At 37.4% G+C, this 17,214-nt stretch overlaps 1 protein-coding gene across 1 annotated transcript in view; it reads right to left on the reverse strand.

Annotated features, from left to right (window-relative positions):
- stk16 (serine/threonine kinase 16) overlaps positions 1–16,920 on the reverse strand; it is a 230,927-nt gene extending 214,007 nt beyond the window's left edge. Inside the window, exon 1 of the mRNA XM_077205395.1 lies at positions 16,907–16,920. The gene's annotated coding sequence lies outside the window, so the exon portion shown is untranslated. The remainder of the gene's footprint in view (positions 1–16,906) is intronic.
- Positions 16,921–17,214: the final 294 nt, after the last annotated feature.

Here is a 17,214-nt window from a genome sequence, read left to right on the forward strand (position 1 = left end):
TCAACCTGCGCCCTTGACGCACTTCCCACATCTTTTTTCAAAAATGTGTTACACAGCTTAGAAGCAGATCTCCTAGAAGTGGTAAATGCCTCACTTCTCTCTGGGAGTTTTCCGACCTCCCTGAAAACTGCTGTTGTCAAGCCCCTCCAGAAAAAGAGCAATCTGGATAAGATCATATTAAACAACTATAGACCGATCTCAAATCTTCCTTTCATAGGCAAGATCATTGAAAAAGTTGTCTTCAATCAGCTGAACAAATTCTTAAGCTCGAATGGATACTTTGACCATTTTCAATCTGGTTTCCGACCGCACCACAGTACAGAGACCGCGCTCATAAAGATAATAAATGATATTCGCTTAAATACTGACACAGTCAAATTATCAGTGCTGGTACTACTCGACCTCAGTGCTGGATTTGACACTGTCGATCACAACATACTTCTTGACAGGCAGGAAAACTGGGTCGGGCTTTCTGGGATAGTCCTAAAATGGTTCAGGTCATACTTAGGAGGCAGAGGTTATTATGTGTGTATAGGAGACCATAAGTCTGAGTGGACATCCATGACATGCGGAGTCCCTCAAGGCTCTATTCTTGCGCCACTCCTATTCAACCTGTACATGCTCCCAATGAGCCAAATAATGAGAAAAAACCAAATCGCTTACCATAGCTATGCAGACGACACACAGCTCTACTTATCCCTATCGCCTAACGATTACAGCCCCATTGACTCCCTTTGCCAATGCATTGATGAAGTAAACAAATGGATGTGCCAAAAGTTTCTTCAGTTAAACAAAGACAAAACTGAAGTCATTGCGTTTGCAAACAAAGATGAATTTCTCAAGGTGAACGCATACCTTCAGTCTAGGGGTCAAACAACTAAAAATCAAGTCAGGAATCTGGGTGTGTCTCTAGAGTCAGACCTTAGTTTCAGTAGTCATGTCAAAGCAATAACTAAATCAGCATACTATCACCTGAAAAATATTGCAAGAATTAGATGCTTTGTTTCCAGTCAAGACTTAGAAAAACTTCTGCATGCTTTCATCACCAGTAGGGTGGATTATTGTAATGGACTTCTCACTGGCCTTCCCAAAAAGACCATAAGACAGTTGCAGCTCATACAGAACGCTGCTGCTAGGATTCTGAGCAGAACCAGAAAATATGAACACATCACACCAGTCCTCAGGTCTTTACACTGGCTGCCAGTTACATTTAGGATTGATTTTAAAGTATTATTACTGGTATATAAATCATTCAATGGCCTAGGACCTCAATACATTGCAGATATGCTCACTGAATATAAACCCAACAGATCACTCAGATCATTAGGATCACATCGGCTAGAAATACCAAGGGTTCACTCTAAGCATGGCGAGTCTGCTTTTAGCTATTATGCCAGCCGCAGCTGGAACCAGCTTCCAGAAGAGATCAGATGTGCTCCTACAGTAGTCACATTCAAATCCAGACTCAAAACACATCTGTTTAGCTGTGCATTTACTAAATGAGCACTGTGCCACTGTTCGTCCGACTGTTTGCACTGTATTTTATTTTATGTTTTAATTACTCTGATTTCATTTGATTATTTCTGTATTTTATCTTTTATTCTAAACAGTTTTAATTATTCTGATTTCTTTTGATTATTTTAATTTCTTCTTTGTAAAGCACTTTGAATTACCATTGTGTATGAAATGTGCTATATAAATAAACTTGCCTTGCCTTGCCTTAAGAACTCTGGCCGAAGTTGAGATTTTGGAAAACTTTGTTTGCATGTAAACGGAGAAAAACTGAGTTTTAGGCAGCCGACCTACAGGTTTGGCATGCTCTTGACGGCATATATACACGGGAACGAAGTTATTTTCGAAAACGGAGAGGGTGAAATGTCTGTTTTTTGAAAATAGCTGGCCATGTGTAAACATAGCCTTAGAATGATTTCTGAAGGATCACGTGACACTGGAGACTGGAGTAATGATGCAGAATATCCAGCTTTGATCACAGGAACACATTTCTTTTAAAATGGATTACAATAGAAAACCGGTATTTTAAATAATGCACAATGCAAAAATATTTAATTATATCTCTTAATAGTACAGAATCTAATATATTTTAAATAGTACTGTAAGGAACATCAATAAACACAACAATAAAAAAGAGTATTATACTATGGTACATTTTCATAAGTAAAGTATAGGTAATTTTCTCAGAAATGTACTATGAAAATGGTGTTTTATAACAGCATGAATTGTCCAATTAGGATGTCATTTGTCAACCTTGTTTGTACTCACATGTGAGAACAGTTCAACAACGGTTGACAGCACTGCTAAAAGCTACTTCAGCTGGAAAAAGTACTTATGTTGTTGCCTGGAGCCTTCAAGGCCGGCCAGCGTTATGCCAGTCAGGAAAGAAAGGGACCAGAATTCAAAGATCAAAGGCCCTGATATACTCACATCAAAGTTCTTTTTCATTCTTCGCTTAGGGCTAAAACGAAGTTCAAAACACATGACCAGCGATATACAATTAGCGAGCATCTGACACCGTTCACTCTGCTGAGAGTGGCGTTTAGATGAATATGCAAATATGTGCTGCACACTTTCCTCTCAATAACAAAATAAACACAGAACAAAATTGAGAAAACAGCAAGCATTTTTTTAAGAAAGCAAAAGAAAAGCAGCTGATCATAGCAACGATATGTTTGCACGAGCTCTGCAATTCGGCAATCACGTCACGTATATGTATAGCACTGTATACAATATATTGCTTAAAATCAAGCAGCTTTACCATATTAAACATGAAAAACAGTGTCAGTGTCTCTTTTCATCAGAAGCACAACTTAATTTTCTATATAAAGCAGCTCTCAAGTGTGTTCATGTTTTTACTCGTGGTCATCTGACCTCGACCGACTGAACAGGAGAAATGAACCAGGAAATATTTCAGCGTGAAAGAAGGCACACCTACCTATTACGTAATCGCCACGGACAAATGGTAGTACGAAGGTGTTTACCAGCCGGAGCGGACTTTTCCAGAAAGTTTGCTTTGGTAAGCTGTTTCGAACTTCCAAAACAGACAGAACTTTGTTTTGGCCTGATTTTGTTTGAAATTACATCACATGGAACAAAACTCCAGAAACTAAGGAGCACCAATGGAAGCATGTTTCCGCCACTGAATAAAAAATAAAAAAAGATAATGTTTCACAATTCTGACTTTTTGACTTTATAGCATGTAATCGCAAGATATAAACTCGCAATTCAGATTTTTTTCTCTCGCAATTGCCAGTTTATATCTCGGAATTTTGACCTCTTTTCTCAGAATTGTGAGAACAAATTCTGAAAACACTTAAAAATAAAAACACTTTTTTTTCAGATTGCGAGTTTATATCTTGCAATTCTAACTTTATAAATCACAAATTTGAGAGAGAAAAAAAGTCAGTGTGAGATAAAATGTCACAATTATCTTCCGTGGCGGAATCAAGCTTCCACAAATAACACTTGCTTTTTATCTCTCTAAAACAACTTTGAACAGGTTGTAATATGCCCTGATCATTTTTTTTTTTTTTGCATCAGGTCCATAATTCATACTAGCCACATAAGAGCGATAGAGCCAGGTAACCTTGATAAGACGGGCCCGAGTTAACCGCTCCCACAGCGGTTTCATATCAATGCAGACGTTTGTGTTCTGGCCTAGATGTTTTATCATCTATTTTTGAAAAAGCTGCTGTTTCTTCGTCACTCTCTCTGGGATTATGAGTCCTAAAGCATGATGCACTATACCTGAGAGAACCAATCTAAGCCGTCAAAGATTTCACTCTCTGTTGCTTTGCTACTTTCACATTAATTATATACACAGCACAGTCATCCCTAATTGGATCGTGGACTTTGAAATATTCAGATTCTCTCCTCTCAAGTCCCTTTCATTGCAGTCCTCTTACCTTGGAGCCAGTAGTTAAGAAGGGGGGCATCCTTCCACTTTTGGTGCAGTTGCTAGGCAACACCAAGCTGGTTTCCTTGACTGCATCACATCTTCAATCAGGGAGGCATAGACGAATAACAGGAGTTAACCTTGAGAGACTACAGTAAACAGAGTAAGAACGCCATCCTGAAGCCCCAAAATCACAAATGATCCTGAAAACGGTCCCCCTTTTGTTTCTCAGGTGAAATTCTGCTTTCTTGTGAAACATGGATTTAAGGATATGAAAGCATTGCGTGGCAAATGAAGTGGGCGAGAGATGAAAGAATTGGCTGATATTATAAATAGATGGAGAAACTTGCATAGATTTGCTGTAAAGTGAATCGAAGAATCAAAAAAGTGGGAAAGGGAACATCATGATCTTTTTGATGCAACAAAATAAGTGAATTAGATTGTGCCTCATATTTTCATATACGTAAACAACCTAGATATTAAAGGTATACAATTCTTTATTTATTAACTCGCTCTCATGTCATTTTTGCTGTTGTTGTTTAATTATTATAGTGGATTTTTATGATTTTTATAGTATTAAAGTGGATTTTATTTTTGTAATGTTTTCTTGTGCAGTATAATTGTTATTAAAACTATTAATATAACTGGAATAAAATGAAATATAAATATTATATGAAAAGTTAAAAACAAATAAAAAAATATATATAAATGTTGCCATGCCAACTAATTGAAATAAATCAGTTTAAGTTTGAGTATTACTGCAACTTAACCTGAAATACAATTAAATCTATATAGAATTATAAAAAATTAAAAAGCTTATTAAATTATTAAAAATTATTAAAAGCTTAACTGAAAAATAAAAGCTAATTCAAAATATTAATAAACACTACAATTATATAAATAATACTAAAATAACATTGATGAAAAGTCTTCTTAAATTAAATTAAATTAAATTAAATCAAACTAGAAATTTTTATAATATAAAAATATAAAACTTCAAATCAAAATATATAAATAAAACAAATATATTAATAATATATTATTGTATAAATAATATCACGTGTCCCATGTGCCCCCGAGTATTTTTGTGAAGCCGAATCTGATTTGCCTGATCTGATTAATTGCAGCAATGATTTCTCTAGTTCAGGTTGAGTTTTCTGGGTCAACTTTTCTAAACGCAGCAGAGAGAGATTGCTCATGGCTTGCTTCATGTTTCACTCTCACAGAAGGCTGATCTGTGGAAAAGATAAGAGTTTGTTATACTCTCATTTCATGCTCATTTTTGTGTTGAGGTTAAATCCGCTCCAAGTAATACGTGTTATGAAACACGATTACCTTTACTAATGAGTAATGTATTTTTCTTCTTTTTTTCATTTACATCATGATTCCCAAGTTACTATTTTCAAATGAGCAAAGTAATGAGCTGAACATCACTCGATGCAACAAAATTACATCACTTCACTTCATATTATCAACAAAGCACTGCAATATGACACAGTCATTTATAGGGCTATTCACACTGCACTTAAATGGTTAGCTCACCCAAAAATTTAAATTCTGCCATTAGTTACCCTCATGTCGTTCCAAACCCATAAGACTTTTGTTCGTCTTCAGAACACAAACGAAGATCTTTTTAATTAAATCTGAGAGCTTTCTGTCCCTCCATTGACAGCTATGCAACTACCACTTTGACGCTTCAAAAAGTTCATAAAGAGATCGTAAAACTAATCCATATGAATTGAGCGGTTTAGTCCAAATTTTCTGAAGAGACTCGATCGCTTTATATAATGAACAGATTTAATTTATGCTTTTATTCACATATAAACATTCATCAACTCACACATCAGTTGTGGTAAACGGAAGCTCAAGCATGACGTACAAGAACCAATAAGGTTTATTCTCGTGTTACGCAGTACGTTTGAGCTTCAGCAAGAACCAATGAGGTTCATTCTCGTGTTTTGCAGTACGTTTGAGCTTCAGCAAGAACCAATGAGGTTCATTCTCGTGTTTTGCAGCACGTTTGAGCTTCAGCAAGAACCAATGAGGTTCATTCTCATGTTACACAGCACGTTTGAGCTTCTACAAGAACCAATGAGGTTCATTCTTGTTACGGAGCAAGTTTGACCTTCAGAAAGAACCAATGAGGTTCATTTTTGTGTTGCGCAGCACGTTTGAGCTTCTGCAAGAACTAATTGAGATTCATTCTCGTGATACACAGCATGTTTGAGCTTCTGCAAAAACCAATGAGGTTTATTGTTTATATCACTACATTGAAATAGGAAGCCGCTTACAGGCAATTCTACAGTCTTCACTTCCAGGTCAAGAAGCTGTCAATCAAAAACGCAGTAGCCAATGAGAACACACCACTGCTAACCCCGCCCTCACAAGAGATTTGTGCCAGAATGGCAAACGAAAACTTCAGAAACGTAATTGAAAACTCTGGAAACGCATTTTTATGTCCAGATCAGCAAAAGAAAACGAGAAAACATTTAGCAAAGCATGTAGTGTATTAAAAACAAAGTCATACATTTTGACTGTGATACATTTTATTCATGCACAAAAATAATCCCATAGACAAGTAGGCTAAATGAAGAAAAATTATTCAGTGTCATTGGCCACTTTGTAAAGGCAGAGCGCCAACCGCTATTCACACACTTGAACGTCGATGCAACAGATGTTTTCTGGGTTTTTTCCCCTGCTGATCTCACTTGCCCCTCCTGCAGTACCGTACACCCCTGGGGGTGCGCACCACACTTTGAGTACCATTGCATAAGGAAAAACAGCAATAAACTGGTTGTATCCTTTAAGGTCACACACTCCAGCTGAGCAGCTACCATTGAGATGAATGGGCATGCTAATGGATCGACCTATTTGATTACAGACAATATAAACAACATTTCATCATTATAAGGGAGCAAAATATTTGCCCAACAGGCATTTATAATATCAACAATTAACAAAAACTCAAGTGAATTGGTTATCTTTTTACACACTTTTCTAATCTGCCAATCCTAGACACCCCTAGCCAGTTAAGCGACAAGTACATTAGCAACATCTCTGACCAATTACATTATGGAGTTCAGTGCCTGAGGAAAAGAAGAAATGTACTGACATGTATTGATGTCAAAACTCACAGAGGAATATTATTTGAGGTCATACTTAACAAAAAAGTTAAAAAGAACGGGTTATAAAGAACACTTTGCGCCAAAAATTTTCTATGTAAGGGGAAATGTCCTAAATAATTGCATAATGCTTTCATGTTTAACAGTTAAATTTTGTTGTTGTGATAAAGTGTGTGTAAGCTGTTTAATTCATAAAATGTAATAAAAAACTAAAAATGAAAACAGAAATTAATTAATTAAAACTCAATCCATAAAATGATCCCTTGATGGGAACCCCTAAAAGACTCTAATTATGAAACGACTGAAAGAACTCTTTTTGTATAGATTATAATAATAAAAAAAAATTATAAAAAAAGGCATTGCAAAAATTCCGTTAGCATGCATCAATTATAGTAAGTTGTGGAATAAAGTTTAATATTTAAAAATCTGATATCTGTTGCCACAATAAGTTAAACATACTCATTATTTTCAAAAAGAGAACATTGCCTACAATCTGCCCTGTTTCATTATGACATGTACATTAATCTCCCAGAGTGTGTTCAAAAGGCAAATGTGATTGAATTAAAACATCAATGCTTTTGGATCGAAGAATGTGGTTCTGGAAGCTGTAGATTGGATTTTTAAATGTGTTTTGTTAAGGCGACTTAGCAGGGAGGCGAATCCATAAGGGCATGGACTAATTCTGCCGATGGTCTTTTTATGGCTCAACAAACGCAGCACTTGCTGTCATTGACGAAATGGGCGTCTGAATGACACAAACCTCAATGGCGGAAACTGTTGTCGGTTGGACAATCTCACGTTGCGAATACAGAGTTCAGGTCTCTTATCGTGTGCGTATCTAATCGAATCAAATCAGGCATGAGTCAGAGGCAGGGTCTCTCGAGGGTGCTGTTGTTCTGGTGTTGAATTTGCATGCTATTGTGTGTTTCATCAAATCTGTCTCCTTGGTTTACATCCCAGAGATTTGCATGCAAGCTTACTGTCTTGCCGAAGTTTGACAGGGCTATTATCACAAAATACTGGCTGCTTATGAAATATTCAAAGTAGCAAAAAGGCTAGAAAGTAACATTTGGAGGGCTATAAATAGTATCACACAAATCTGCCCTAAATGGCCCCTATTTAAGGGGAAAACAGGCCGGAAGAACCCTGCAGTGTTTCTTCATGGGGAACTCCCATCACTGCAGGTTACAAATATGCATCCAGTCAGTAGTTATTATTGAAAATAACAATAGCATGTGCAAACTTGTTCACCGCTTATTTCAAATCTAACACAAAACATCACAGGCACCGCATTAAAACGAGAACATGCGTGTCACCTTATGTGCTTTACACCTCTTTTTCAGATGTCAGGGTTATTTTTAAATTCATTTCAGAAGCAATAACCCACAGGCAGTATCTGCCATGCAAAATGTGACAAAAATTCAATCACTGCGAGATGAAAGAGGTCACTGATGAAAAATGACAAACAATAAACTAATTAACATAGCTATTAAAAACAGCATCTTGAATTACAAATTGCACTTGCAGACAGCGTGACTGACAACATGAACATATGCTCTGTTGTTTTTCCACAGCTATTGTTGAAATGGCAGGTTGTCAAAGTTGCCATAAAACTGTGCTCACAAGTATGCTCACATGCTGCTTTGTTATAGGAAGAAGTTTTGTTCTATACTGTACTTTGTTATCTTCTATACTTCAAATTATCATTTTTGTTGAGTGGTTGAGTGCCATTGGCATAGCAATGGAAGTTGAGTCCATGTTTACGGATAATATGACCATGGGGTAGTATGTAAATGGTGAATAACAGAGGACCAAGCACAGAGCCCTGGGGCACGCCATGGTTGGCAAGCGCAACACATGTAGCTGCGTGGACCCAGTCAACATGAAGTGAATACACTCAAAGAAGTTAGTATTCACTGGGATCTCTTTGACCAGGATGTCAGCGCGATGGATAACAGCAAGTACGCCACCACGGTCAAGGCTGCTAGGCTTCTGGATATAGCCATGACCTGAGGGAGTTGCATGGTTGAGAGTTATGAACTCTTCCTGGTTCTGCCATGTCTCAGTAAGACATAAAAAATCCAGTGATTTTTCCAAAATTAGGTCTTGGATAAGGCTTTGTTATTTAATGAGCAAATGTTAAGCAGCATGAATGATACCCTAGTTAGTGCATTGTCAGTGGTGACAATGTTGTCCACACAGACGCAGATTTGCATGTGATGGGCGTGGTTTGCATCGATGACGTCGCCGCCTTGAGGCATGCCACAACGCAGCTGGAATAGACAAAGTTTCGTGAGAGTAAACAAACTTATGACGGGCAGCCCTATGGACATAGGGGGAACGATTCAGGAGATGGAGAGATTTTATCACCTCAAGGCAACTCAGAGATGTATTAGATCTAAGACTCTTGAGTTCCACTGTGGTTTATTTGATGAAAGTCGTAGTCGAGGGGCAGCAAGCAGTTGCTAGCATCCTAGCTCGGTTTGCTAATTCCATAATGGTGACAGCAGGCCAGGAAGACCACAGTGAAGGAAAAACATATTTTGGGCAGTTTCAGGAACCAGCAGAAATGGACCTGATCGGGGATCCACGGTAGTTCACCGTACTTCAGTAACAGGTGTCATCTGATGGGTTGATGGTGTAGAAAAGTTTGCAGCGGTACGAAGCGTTAGACAGCAGTGACTAACGCAGCAGAACCGAGCAAAACAGCAATTCTGATCCCAATAATGATGTCTGCATTGACCAACGTGTTTAGGCTGGTTGTAGAGCAGGGGTCGGCAACCTAAGGCTTGCGTGCCAACACTGGCACGCGAAGGGTTAATCGCTGGCACGCAAGTAAGCGCGAGAGGGGTGTATGTATTTCATTCAGATAAAGTAGCCTACCTCCCACATATACAGATCTACATATTGATGTAATAATTCCTTGTAGTAACAGCTTGTTTTATTAACTTAAGTTAGGAGTTATTAATATTATTAAAGTGTGAGTATTAAACTGCACAAGTCAATGAAAGAGTGCAGCTCTAACAAACCATTGGTCAGAGTGGTCGCGCTGACCACTGCGCATCAGCGCAAACAAGTTATCCAACTGACACCTTAAAGCTCGTTCCGCTGTAAATAGTTAATTCTATAAATTTCAACCAAGTGTAAAGAGTCCTTATTAAACATTCCATACATATTAAAATGACTGCGATGCATGTGGAAACTCCGTTCATGCGTACCTGATCACTTCATGTTTTTTCTCTGATTGGAAAGCTATCCAATCGTGAGACAAATGCCCTCTGATTGAGAGCACACTTTTACATATTCCAGATGAAAATGAACAAAATGCATACATGCATTATATATGCTTGTTGAAGTCACAAATGTAAATTTTACTCCTCCCAAATTGGTAAAAAAACAAACATGCGAGTGTTATAACGGCTCCCGGTTTATAGATATGACAGCGCTGCTGCAACATGCATCTCTTCAGCAAGCCGACGTGCAAACTGCGCAAATGAAACTGAAAGTTTAGCTTACATTCTGAAGCTCAACACACAGTTGTCTTCATTAAAAGTAGTGAGATGCAGTTATGTTGCCAAGTGGAAGTGTAACACTTTTAACAAAACTGAAAGAAGTCAGTAAAAACACGAATGACCAGGTCCAATCTGTTCTTCAAAGTCTAATTTAGGCCTGAAAACTAATTTCATGAGAAACATTTTAATTTCTGTACCATTTCTGTGTTAGCCATTATGAATATTTAAAATATGTTTATGTTTATTTAAACAGGGGGGGGGGTTATGGCACACTGATGAACTCGGAAACTTAAAAATGGCACTTTATGACAAATAGGTTGCCGACCCCTGTTGTAGAGCATTGACAAAAACAGTTAGATCGGAGATGAGAAGCAGTGACAAACATGCTAGCGTCCTCTCACCACCCCTCGATACCATACCACCAAACTTGTCCCTAACCATACCCATATCTCACCTCAATAGCAGAACAAGTGTTTCTCAAATTAACACAATAAGTAGATTGTACTTCTTTTTTTCTATGTGAGTACATAGTAAAGACACCTAATATAAAGTGTTACCACATCAGCTTCTTTCACTAACCATTTGACACAAAAATGCAAAAGCTAGGTCAAAACGGCAAGCTTTTATGGTTGATTGGTTTACCTTTCAGTCAGACAACCCCAGACAGACACAATTCTTGGTTAAAATAAGCTTACATTTTAGACTCTATGCTACTAGTCAAAAGTTTAGACATGAAAGACTAGGCTGGTGATGTTTAATGGCCCTACAATTGACATATCTTGTGTAAAAAAAATCAGCTAATTGACTAGTAAATCTCAAAACAAATTCAAAATGCAGAGTATTTGCACTCTGATGTTGTGCGGAGTATTTTACGGAGGAAGAAAACGGCAAGTTTTGGGGAATCAAGTAATTCACTGAGGAGCTTTGAATTCTTATTAAAAATGTAAGACTTTCCAAACCAAACCAATCAGGTAGAGCTCACAAATACTTAGAAATTGCAGGTTAACACTACTATTCAAAGCCAGTAGAGTTGTTATTAAGATGTTTTATATTTACATTTGAATATCTACTAGATCGAAAAACGTAACCTGGATCAAAGATTTCCTACATATTAACTATTAATGTCCGTGTGTCAGATGGGATGAAGCACAGACACAGAGGATGAGTTCAACACAGAGCTTTAATGAAGATTGCCACAGGAAAGAGAAAACAACAGCAATGTAAAGCAACAGTTGCGAGAGTTATTGAACTTAGCAGATAAGAAAACAGTCTTTGTTTTTTTCCAGATTGGTGGAGCTGAAAAGGAGGATGACGGAAAGGACAGACAAAGAGGATCGAGGAGAATCGGCAACAAGACATACAGGCAAGTCCTTTACTCGCTAGTTACAGATGAGACGGGTGTGGGGAAGTGGTGATGAAGTATAGTTCTTGATGGGGTAAATGTGACAGGTGAGTATGATTCCAAGTCCGGAGATTTAACAGGGAGGAGGAGTTCAGGGAACCGCGGAGTTCGGGAGACTGTGCAATACTAAACTTCACCAGTAAACGTGGTGACATTCAAAAATGCAAAGTAGCATTTAAGCAACTATAGAACTCGACAACTGACACATGTCAAGATAACTTACTAGTTAAATAGTTAAATATATAGAATTGTCTGTTAGTCAATAAGAACTGAGTTGGAGAAACATTCTTTCCTAAAAATTGAGAAAAATACCCCAAATGTACTTAAACTTACTTACACACTCTCTCTCTCTCTCTCTCTCTCTCTCTCTCTCTCTCTCTCTCTCTCTCTCTCTCTCTCTCTCTCTCTCTCTCTCTCTCTCTCTCTCTCTCTCTCTCTCTCTCTCTCTCTCTCTCTCTCTCTCTCTGATATTTATTATTTTTAAGATTATTATTTTTTTGTAAGATTGTACAAGTGGAGCTAATGGGGTTTCCATTTCTTTTTATGAATGTTTATTCACCAAATAATGGAGCAGAAAGGGTAGAATTTTTATGAATGTTTACTCATCAAATAATGGAGCAGAAAGGGTAGATTTTTTTTACAAAATTATCCAGTGAATTTAAAAAAAAATGATAATGCTTGTATGGTTCTTTGGGGGTGACTGGAATTGTACTTTGGATTTTACATTAGACCGAAATGGTGAAGAACCGTATCCTCAGTCTGCTAATTCCTTAAGCAGTATTATAAAGAAATATGATTTGTCTGATTTATGAAGGGAGAAACATCCAGCAGTTAAACAATATACATGGGTTAAAGCCTCTCATGATCATATTAGTGCTGCAAGGTTGGATAGGTTTTATGTAAGTAAAAATAATTATAATAGAGTTTTGAAAGCTAATATTTTTCCGAATGGTTTTACTGATCATCATTTGTGTATGATTGAAATGAGTTTAAAATAGTCACAGCATTGTAGTTATTGGCATTTTAATTTGAATCTGTTACATGACTCTATATTTTATGAAAAAATTGTGGTTATTTTGGTCTAAATGGCAAAAACAAAAAAATGACTATGACGATTTAGTGCAATTGTGGGAGATTGGAAAAGCACAAATAAGAATTTTCTGCCAGAACTATACAGCCCACTCAAATACACATGTAAAGAACACTATTAAAATACTTGAAAAAGAGATAACTGAAATCGAAAAAGGAATCATTGAAGACAATTCAGAAGAAGTGGAACAATTAAGAGAAAAAAAGACTGTTTTGGCTTCTTTGTTCAATGAAAGAGCAAAAGGGGCTTTAATAAGAGCCCGTTTTTCTTCACTACGAGAAATGGATGCTCCAAGCTCTTTTTTTTCAACTTGGAGAGGGAAGAAGGAGAAAGAAAACTTATGTTACATTTGAAGTTACCAGATGGGACTTTAACAACAAATCCAAAAGAAATGAAAAATCATGCAAAGAACTTTTATACTGATTTATTCAAAGCAAGAGACTGTGACATTAATTGCTTGGACGACCTACTAAGAGACTTGCCAAATATCACTGATGATCAGAGACAATTGCTTGATGCCGATATTCATTTGGATGAAATATCAAACGCATTCTCATCCTTTGGCGTCATATGTGACGCCATATGACAAAACGGCGAAATACTTCGCACATGGCACCCTTTATCGTCAATATAACACGCACTGTGATGGGTAGGTTTAGGTGTGGGGTAGGGTCTGCGTCTCATATTCACGCTAAAGGATGCCAGTCAACTTTATGACGCCTTGGGTTCGCGTGTTATTTCACGCTAAAGGGTGCCATGTGCGTAGTATTTCGCCGTTTTGTCATATGGCGTCACATATGCCGCCAAAGGATGAGAACGGGCTCAACTATCAGAGGCGGTAAAGAAACTCTCCAATGGTCGGTCCCCTGGCATTGATGGACTTCCTTCTGAATTCTATAAGCAATTTTGGACTATTTTAAAAGATGATATACTTGATGCTTTTAGACTTTCTCATAGGAAAAATGAACTGCCAACGAGTTGTAGAAGAGCAGTTTTGTCTTTATTACCAAAAAAAGGTGACCTTGGACTGTTAAAGAACTGGAGACCAGTAGCCTTACTGTGTACTGATTATAAAATTCTAGCTAAGTGTCTTGCAAATAGATTAAAACATTTTTTAGAGTATGTTATTAATGATTTTCAAACGTATTGTGTGCCAAAAAGAACAATAATGGACAATCTCTATCTTGTGCGTGATATAATGAATTTAGCAAATGCTGGTAATGAGGATGCAGGTTTTCTGTCAATTGATCAAGAGAAAGCTTTTGATAAAGTGGATCATTTTTATTTATTCGAGACTCTTAAAGCTTTTGGTTTTGGTAAGAATTTTATCTCTTGGATCAAACTGTTATACACTGGAGCTTCTTCATTGTTAAAGGTTGGAGGTGGGCTTAGTTATCCAGTATTAATTCATAGAGGCATAAGACAAGGATGTCCTTTGTCAGGGCAGTTGTACTCACTAGCAATTGAGCCTTTACTAAATAAACTTAGGGAGAAATTACAAGGTTTTTTAGTGAAAGGTTGTGAAAAAAACAGACCAATCACTCTTTCGGCCTATGCTGATGACATCACTGTTTTTATAAGACGTGACAAAGATGTAATGAATTTAACAAATGCTTTAACTATTTATGAAAAGGCTTTGTCAGCTAAAGTAAATTGGGAAAAGAGTGAAGGATATTTATTAGGAGACTGGCAGGGAAGGCCACCCCGCACCCCCCCATGTGCGAGCTTTTGTGGCATAAAAAAAAAGTTTAAATGAAATTTGTAATTTTTATTCAATAGTTTGTTACGTTTTATGAGATTGTATCAGTTTTTGATTGGGTATATATGTGTATTTACCCATGTACATTATGGATGTTAATGAGGAATGTCTATATAGTGTATGTATAAATAAAGTTGTGTTAAAGGTCTCTCTCTCTCCCCCTCTCTCTCTCTCTCTCTCTCTCTCTCTCTCTCCCCCTCTCCTCTCTCTCTCTCTCTCTCTCTCTCTCTCTCTCTCTCTCTCTCTCTCTCTCTCTCTCTCTCTCTCTCTCTCTCTCTCTCTCTCTCTCTCTCTCTCAGTTCCAGTCAGAACATAAAGTTATATATAAAGGCAATTTATTAAAATGAAAAATTCAAACAAAATGTTGGAGATAGTACATGGCATGCATGTCTGGCCCAATAGAGTTTTTTAAAGAATAATTTCCAGACTGTTGATGTTTGAGAGTGTGATTAGATAAGATTCTACATTGTTCGGTGAACACTCACAACACACCAATTAAGAAGATGGGTTTACTGCTGCTGTAACAATACCAGAAATCCCTTGACACCCAATTAGAGGAGGGCTTCTCATGCCCTTGGATGTCAGTGAGGTCTGAAAAGCTAAGTAGAAACAACACTTGCAGGATCCCATCATAGCTAAAAGAAGAATAAAAGAAACTATACTGGATGTTAAAGTCAACATGAAATGAAAATGTACTTTCTTAATGTATTTGTGTATTTTCCAACAATACACATTATTGAATTTTTTTAAACATTTCTTTATTTCTGCATTTATTTGTTTACTTAATCGTTTATTTCATACTTAATTCTGCCAAGGCAATTGTTCTACCAAGGCATTTTGTGATACATTTTAGAAAAATAAAAACTAGCCCACATGACTGGAGGATTAGTTTGGGAATATGGGAATTACTGTCATGCTTCACTGATTATGCATTTTGATCCTGCATTGATGTGGTTGAAGAACTTTTTGTTGAGGTACTATATTGATTTACTGTAGGAATTGAAACTAGCCTACAAGGTCACATCATTATGCCGTGGCCGTGACCTGTTGTTACATACAGCAGCATTCAGGTGAGTGATGGGACTTCTAATCTGTGTCATTTCCCTTCAATTCCTGTTCTCTCTCTACTATCTCTAACAATGATATATATGTTTGCCATAATGGACAAAAACATTAAACTTTATCATACGCATTTCCATTTAAATTTAAAGAGAAAACGACTGGCACTGCAAACCTGTCTTCAGAAGTCATTTGATAGATTTGTGACTTAAAAAGAGCTTATGTCAAAATAAAAAAGTAAACAATTATGGAACAACTATTATTAAATAATATGGAACTTGAATTTCTAATGCAAATGAAAAACAATGCAATTAAATATCAATCAACATGCTAATGTTTAAGATTATTGTTGTTACTATTCACAATATAATACAAATATCTAAATGACTAACACTTGATACATGTTGATTCAGAAATGTTTTATTTCTTCTCACACACAGGAAGAAGGAGCTATCTCAAAAGTAGATTATTTATTAAATATTCATCTCATGGATTCAAGTTCCTTGAGAGAGGATATTAATATCATAATTTAAATATGACCTGATTTAGAATTTTCGTTTTTCTCTGGGCACCACATGCCAGGACATTTAACATCACACTAGAAAGTATTTGAGATCAGGAACCGTCTTTAATTGCATTTGTCATAATGCAGCGTAAATAAAATCTACCAATGAAAGAAAACAGTATAATGATATCATGGATTAGAAGAAGCATGAATTAAAAGCTTGATTTCTGAATTTGTAAATGAAAATACATTCTCTTAACCTGTTCCCTTTCGAGGACGTTCACTTCGTATTGTGTAGCTATACGCAGTGGGAAAACTCCCTTTCTTGAGAATATTGAAGCCTTTATTTTAAAACGCAGTGCAGCTGCACAGCCAGAACAGCACAGAGCTGTCTAGCTCAGTGATTGGCTGGGCTGTGGGAACCGCATGAATCTATGGCGAAGCAGCGCTAAGCTATCAGGACGCTTCCCGCCTCGTGTTTGCCAAAGCGCGCCAGAATGAGGAATCAGATTTAATCTCCTGTAGCGATCGACGATGCCTGGCACACCGCTGATTTCTCCTTGAAGCCTTTGCCGTCGACGAACCCAGGACCGGAACGAGTGACTCTGCTTTGCTCTCTGGAAGACCCAGATATGATTCCCCGAGTTGGCGCGGCTGCTAGAGACAGCCCGTGGCCAACTCCGCTGAGGATGGACCTCCTCACGCAGGCGACCAGAACAATCTGGCACCCTCGTCCCGAACTGTGGGCCCTCCATGTATGGTCCCTCAACGGGTTCTCAGGAACCTCCCGGAAAAAGTATTAAGCACTATCACAGAGGCTAGAGCTCCGTCAACCAGACATCTCTACCCCCTTAA

Source organism: Siphateles boraxobius, unplaced genomic scaffold (genome assembly GCF_051911475.1).
Source record: "Siphateles boraxobius isolate OS27281-9 unplaced genomic scaffold, OSU_SipBor_1 53, whole genome shotgun sequence".
Lineage (NCBI taxonomy): Eukaryota > Metazoa > Chordata > Actinopteri > Cypriniformes > Leuciscidae > Siphateles > Siphateles boraxobius.